Source organism: Aedes aegypti, chromosome 2 (genome assembly GCF_002204515.2).
Source record: "Aedes aegypti strain LVP_AGWG chromosome 2, AaegL5.0 Primary Assembly, whole genome shotgun sequence".
NCBI classification, from domain to species: Eukaryota; Metazoa; Arthropoda; class Insecta; order Diptera; family Culicidae; genus Aedes; species Aedes aegypti.
The window spans coordinates 450,769,915-450,776,655 of record NC_035108.1 but is presented as its reverse complement, the minus strand read 5'-3'; positions in this window follow the sequence as shown (position 1 = coordinate 450,776,655).

The following is a 6,741-nucleotide window of genomic DNA, read 5'->3' as shown; positions in this document are numbered from 1 at the left end:
AACAAAGCCATCGGCCCTTTTCAAGGCCATCAAATTAGTGGAAAAGAGTTAAAAGAGAAATATATCCGACTTTATACATGACTTCTTATATTCCTAAATCAATTTCACAGCTTCATACAAAATTTCATTTGTCATAAATAATTTATGACTCAACAATTTGTGACTGTATTCGCGGGCGCTGCTGCAGTGCCGTCGGGGTGAGTGCTCAACATTTCACAACAATTGTAAAATAGAGTGGCATTTCCAACAGCGTCTTTGATGTTCCATATTTTGTGGGAACACTTTGATTAGCAAAATTATCACATGTAACAAAATTGCGACATATTAAGAATGCTTTTGAAAAGACATTCTCATTGAACAATTATAATAATTCTGGCACCCATGGATCAGAAATTTACCGTCATAATAAAGAAAACTATTGATTATCATTATCTCGTATTGAATATTTAGTTAATGTCAACCCTTCCAGCAATTCATGTTCGACCAATTTCTCACGCATTAGCATTCTCCGCAATTTTCAAGTAATTCTAAGCCCAACACATTATTGGCACATACCCATTTCCCAGATTGGTTGATCAGCGAAGAGCACAAAAGGGAGGAGCATCATCTGCTATTCTGAGGTTATAAAACATGCTTCCTTCGTCGGATTCAGTTTCATTCTAATTCCGCTTTCGAGCTGGTAAGAGCTCCTCTGAACTTGCTCAGCGAGAAGTACCTCGCTGCTAGTTTATTGGATGATATTCACTGATTTATCTATAATGATCTAAATATCGCGGTATACTACAATTTGGTTCACATAATTTACCCCACATAATTACATGAATTTGAGAATTTACCACTGCAGCGCCGTCGGACCGTAATAACATCATGCTACTCAGCATTGTATGGTATTTCTAACAGCATCGTTGATTTATCATATAATGGGGGAACACTTCCTAAATTCTCGAGTATTAAATTGGAAAATGTATTAAAATTGCGACAGATTTTAAATACTGTTCAATAAACTGTTTCCTGACCAATTGTAATAAGCAACTATTGATCTGAAATTTTTCTACATGTTAGTCTATTGCGTTAATCTGAAAAATAGGCTATATGAAATTGATGTCTTGGCAAGGGATGTACAAGATGAGCATTATGTATTAATTTTCCAATTTCCGTACTCGAGAATTTTGGAAGCGGGGGCCGTGATGCTCGGGATGGATTGTCCTCCATGACTGGTCCTGGCTGGAAATATACGTGGGGAGAAACTCGACCCTTTGCTGCAGGAATTTCATTAATAACTCTTTGGTAAAGCAGAAATTTCTGATAAAAGTGAACTTTTTCAAAACAACTCTTATTGATTGGAATATTTACCAACAACTCTTTGTTAAGTAAAATCATCCTTAATAACTCTTTGCTCCATCGCCAAACCAAACCATTTCATTGAATTCATCAAGTACAAGAATATGAATGGTAAGGAGAGGCAGATGGTGTATATTTTGCTAACGTTACTTTCCAACAGGTCGCCGGTTGGCGCTGACTACTAATCCGTCCACTGAATGATTTTCAGTTGTTGCTTTCGCTCTCTGGTTCCGTTCGCTACTCGCACACTGCTGTGGCTTTCACGCACTCTTCTTTGCTGCTCCGCTGCTTGATCCGTTCGTTATGCCGTTCGATTTGTGAATGAGCTGGGAGCAGAACAACCAGTGGTTTTATTTGCTCGAGCTCCGTTCACCGATGGCGAGTGGTGGGGTTCTCGCTTGGTTGTTTCGTCACTCCGTTCGCTACTCGCACGCGATTGGTTATTGCTTTCGCGCTATTTTCGTTGATGGTGTGATTCTTCGCTGAGAAATAAAAACTGAAACTCTTTTGATTTTTCATGCAAAATGACCAACTTTGATAAACTATATCTCAGTTATTTATGGACAGATTTGAATGAAATTAGACAGAATATCAGACATAACTTAAATTTTAACATATGTTTTTGAGTGATTTTTCCAATCACACGTTGAAAAGCAGTAACGGTTTGACTTAAGTGATTTTTTGACGATTTTTTATGATTGACATAACTAAACAGCTTCATGGTATCTTCAGAAAAGTTGTAGATTTTGACGAGATGAATAAGTTTGCTGAAGACAGTTTTTGTGTAAGGCTATCAGATTTTAAGATAAAAAGTTTTGAATTTTTCGTCGAAAATTACAGTTTAGTCAAACCGTTATTACTTATAAACTTGTGATTGGAAAAATTTTCAAAAATATATGTTAAAATTCGAGTTACATCTGATGTTCTGTGAATGTTTCATTCGAAAATATTTCCATAAATAACTGAGATCTAACTTACCAAAGTTGGTCATTTTGTATGGAAAATCGAAAAAGTTGCAAATGCATGCGAATAAGTTGGGGCCTTCCTTAGCCGAGTGGTTAGAGTCCGCGGCTACAAAGCAAAGCCATGCTGAAGGTGTCTGGGTTCGATTCCCGGTCGGTCCAGGATCTTTTCGTAATGGAAATTTTCTTGACTTCCCTGGGCATAGAGTATAATCGTACCTGCCACACGATATACGAATGCAAAAATGGAAACTTTGGCAACAAAAGCTCTCAGTTAATAACTGTGGAAGTGTCATAAGAACACTAAGCTGAGAAGCAGGCTCTGTCCCAGTGAGGACGTTAATGCCAAGAAGAAGAAGAATAAGAAGATGTGAATAAGTTCTCTGTTTATTCGACAAACAAGCTTAATATTGGGTACACAACAGCAACAGAGTAGCGTACACAGGGATTTAGTTGAAATCTGGAAACGTACCTCAATCTTGAAATCTTGAGCGATTTCACAAACCAGATTCTGGATTAACAGCTCAGCAGGCTCCTAGCAGCGAGGTACTTCTTGCTAAGCAAGTTCGGAGGAGCTCTTACCAGCTCGAAAGCGGAAATGGAATGAAACTGAATCCAACGAAGGCAGCATGTTTTATAACATTGGAATAGCAGATGATGCTCCTCCCTTTTGTGCTCTTCGCTTTCTGATCGACCAATGGGAAATGGGTATGTGCCAATAATGTGTTTTGCTTGGAATTACTTGAAAATTGCGGAGAATACTAATACGTGAGAAATTGGTCGAACATGAATTGTTGGAATTATTGGCATTCCCTAAATATTCAATACGAGCTATTGATAATTAATAGTTTTCTTTATTATGAAAATTCCTGATCCATGGGTGCCAAAATTATTACAATTGTTCAATGAGAATGTCTTTTCAAAAGCATTCTAAATATGTCGCAATTTTGTCACATGGGATAATTTTCCTAATCAAAGTGTTCCCATAAAATATGGAACATAAAAAGCGCTGTTGGAAAAGCCACTCTATTTTGCAATCGTTTTGAAATGTTGAGCACTCACCCGACGGCACTGCAGCAGCGTCCGCGAGTACAATCCCAAATGGTTGATTTATGATTCACGACAAATGAAATTTTGTATGAGGCCGTGAAATTGATTTAGGAATACTAGAAGTTATAAATAAAGTCGGAAATATTTCTCTTTTAACTCTTTTCCACAAATTTGATGGCTCTGAAAAGAACCGATGGCTTTGTTAGCTTCGATGTTGTTACGGATAAATAACACTGCTCGGACCAGCAAAACTCAGGGGGCTTCTGGTATTTGCTCCTAACGGGATTGCTTCTTGACCACCAATGATGATTTCATCACGAGTCGAAATTTTGAAGCGCGGGTCAACAGCTCCTCGGCCGATGAAATTTGCGGCGGCGATGACGATGGCTGGGTGAACGCAAACAAGCGGTGAACCACAAAGCGAGAAAGACTCGCCCGACCGTGTTCACAGTTCGACCGCAATTTCTCCTGTGGACTGCTTCTCTTCTTCTTCTAGGCGGCGGCAGCGGTGATGGCTTTAGCTTCGGACGGCATCTTCTCTCGCTCGCTCGACAGTTTGATTTGAGCGAAGCAAGACAAACGGGGGCGTCCTTCACTATCGATGTCTGTGCCTGAGAAGCACGCCCGGTCAGAACAAGCCGATCTGTCGCCTGCTGAGATGCGAGCCAATCGGAGAGTGAAAAGCAAATGACGTCAAATTTTCTCTAGTCACCCCTATTTATAGATTTGCTTGAAATCAACGTTCTCTTTTAAAACAGTTATTAAACTATTTGGACAGGTATGTGGGATTCAGTAAGTAAACGACATGAAGCTTTGATGTCTTGGCTTTCGATTGAGATGCTAATAAAGAAATTTCGTTAAGCCAGCGAAAAGTTATAAACGTTTAAAATATTTCATGCCAACGTAACGCTCTTGGTTTTGAAATTCCAATTTCACTCCTGTATAGAGAAGAGAGACGTACTTCTACGTCAATACATGATAAACTCCTACAAGAGAGAAGTCTTTCAAAGGTCTCCGGATCTCTTCTGGACTCTTGAGAAAGTCTTGGATGAGCCTTCAGAGAGACTTATAATGAAATAACTGGAAACTTACCCAACCATACTTTTCTAGAGGACAATCCTAGAAAATCTCAAATGGAAGAGGATGTGGTGTTTAACACTGAATGTTTCCACAAATCTTTGAATGGAATCTTCATTTATAGAGAAATTGATGTGGAATCCTTGGTTGAATTTATTGTGAATTTTTTGGAAAAATTCCATTAAGATTTTATGGAATAATCCCTGGAAGAATTGATGGAGCATTTTCTAGCATAATCAGTGGGATAATTATTGAAAAATTGTTTATGAAAATGGATGGAAGTATTTCTTGAAAATTGCCATGAGATATTTTCGAGCAATTCTTGTATGATTTTTTAAAATATTTTTTTTGCACGAATCACCTGAATCGGAAAATAAATCGTTGTTATTTTCCTGGATAAATATCTATAGGAGCAGTTTTAAGGTGTTTTAGTATAATACCTGGAGAAGTCGTTACACGAAATTCTGATGGTATGTTGGTTGTGATTCCGTCGTTGGACTGCTGAAGGCTTTTCTGGAACAAATTTCTAAGGCATTCATCTTAGCATATCTTAAGACATCATTCAAGAAATTTCAAGACAAATTCCTAGGAGAATTGCTAGAGGAATCTCAATAATTGGAGGGATCCCTTAAGTCTTTGTACGTATACATGAAGAAAGCTCTGACTGAAACTCTAGAAGAATTCATGAAGATGAAAATATATGAACCAATGGACTGCCCACAGCTGCATATTTGTCACATTCGAAATTTTTGTCAATTTCGAATTTATTCCGAGGAGAGTCATCGAATGATAAACACTTTCGATCAACTTAGTTTGCAGAATAGTTCAGAATTTGTGAGATTGTTCTAGAAAGTTGATCTGTCAATTCACCTACTCATTGTCAATTCAGGGCCCCTCCAAACCTGATTACCCTTGCCCCGATACTTTCCAGTTTGGTAAAAACTCAATTTCTAATACTATGAGACATTTTCACCATGATTGCGGGAGAATAAGAACCTGGGCCCGGTGCGGACTGCACCCACCACATCCCCCTAGCTACTCTACTGTGGGCTTGCTCTACGAATAACATAATGGTGAAAGTATTTTTCTATACTGAAGTGTAAGTATAAGTAGCCTACGGAAGGCGTTCTGAGGATTTTCATCGCACTACAATTTGGCAGGGTTCCTTTTCCATTTAGTTCTGTCTGTACATAGATCTGTACGGACTATAGACGCGTCTAGAAGTGCACGAAATTGAAACCATAGATTTAAAGTTCTTCTCCACAAGACGCAGCGAAGAAAGTTGCAAAAGTAGCAGATTGTTTCTTTTCGTTTTCACCTCCTGGCCAAGGTTCCTACTGAACAGCGGACCACGCGAACGAGGCAAGAATTTATATCCAACCGAACTTAATTTGTTTCGAATAATTTCTCATCCTCAGAGTGGCCGACTGACTGATTGCCAAAAGATTTGCCCTAATACAATAAGTTGCCCCCCGGAGTAAGTAGATTTTAATGCGGATTTTCGTTTTCTCAGCATTTGGCCACGGGAGCGGAAAATTTACCCTCCGGGTTGGTCCGTCGTCTCGACATAGTCTCGGACACGACAAACCGACTCTGGGTTGCACGATAAATTAAACGATTCTCGGTGAAAAGCTTATTTAAGTGACGGAACGCATCAGCAGAAGGGTCCCCCTACCCATAGCCTTCGCAAGTCGTGAATAATTTCCATAGTTTAAATCGTGTTCCGCTTCGACTCGAAAGCAGCCACGGATGTGGACAAAGATGGACGACGTGGACGAGTGCCAAAAAAATCAGCAATGCGGAACGAAGAATTTTGATCATTTTAGAAAGATCAGCACACAGCTGCTGCTGCTGCCTACATCCAGGCGTTGAGGAAGAGAAAACGTTGAGAAAGCGGCGGAAAGTGGCTTGTTGTTGTTCGTCCCCAAAATGGCTTACCCGTTCTCCCCAGTTCGCTCAATTGCCATCATTTTTATTTCTTGAGACTGAGAATCCGGGGTCTTCTTTTATTCCGGTTTCCAAAATGTGAGACGATAAAAGGACAACGACGGCACTTGCTGGAAGGTTGCACGAGTCGGGTGCAGTTTAGAAGAAGAACTGACATCCTGATAATGTGGAGGACTCTTGGGAGATATCTTTGTAAACAGTCAGTGCACGGCATGATAGTGACAACGACTAAGGGATTACTTTGAACATGAAAAAAAAAACAAATTGATGGAATGATGGTACGTGCTTTGGATGACTGGTTGGCACATTATTGCAGAGTAAACCGTTGAACAAAATGAGAAGTCTAAAACATTGGGATCCTTCT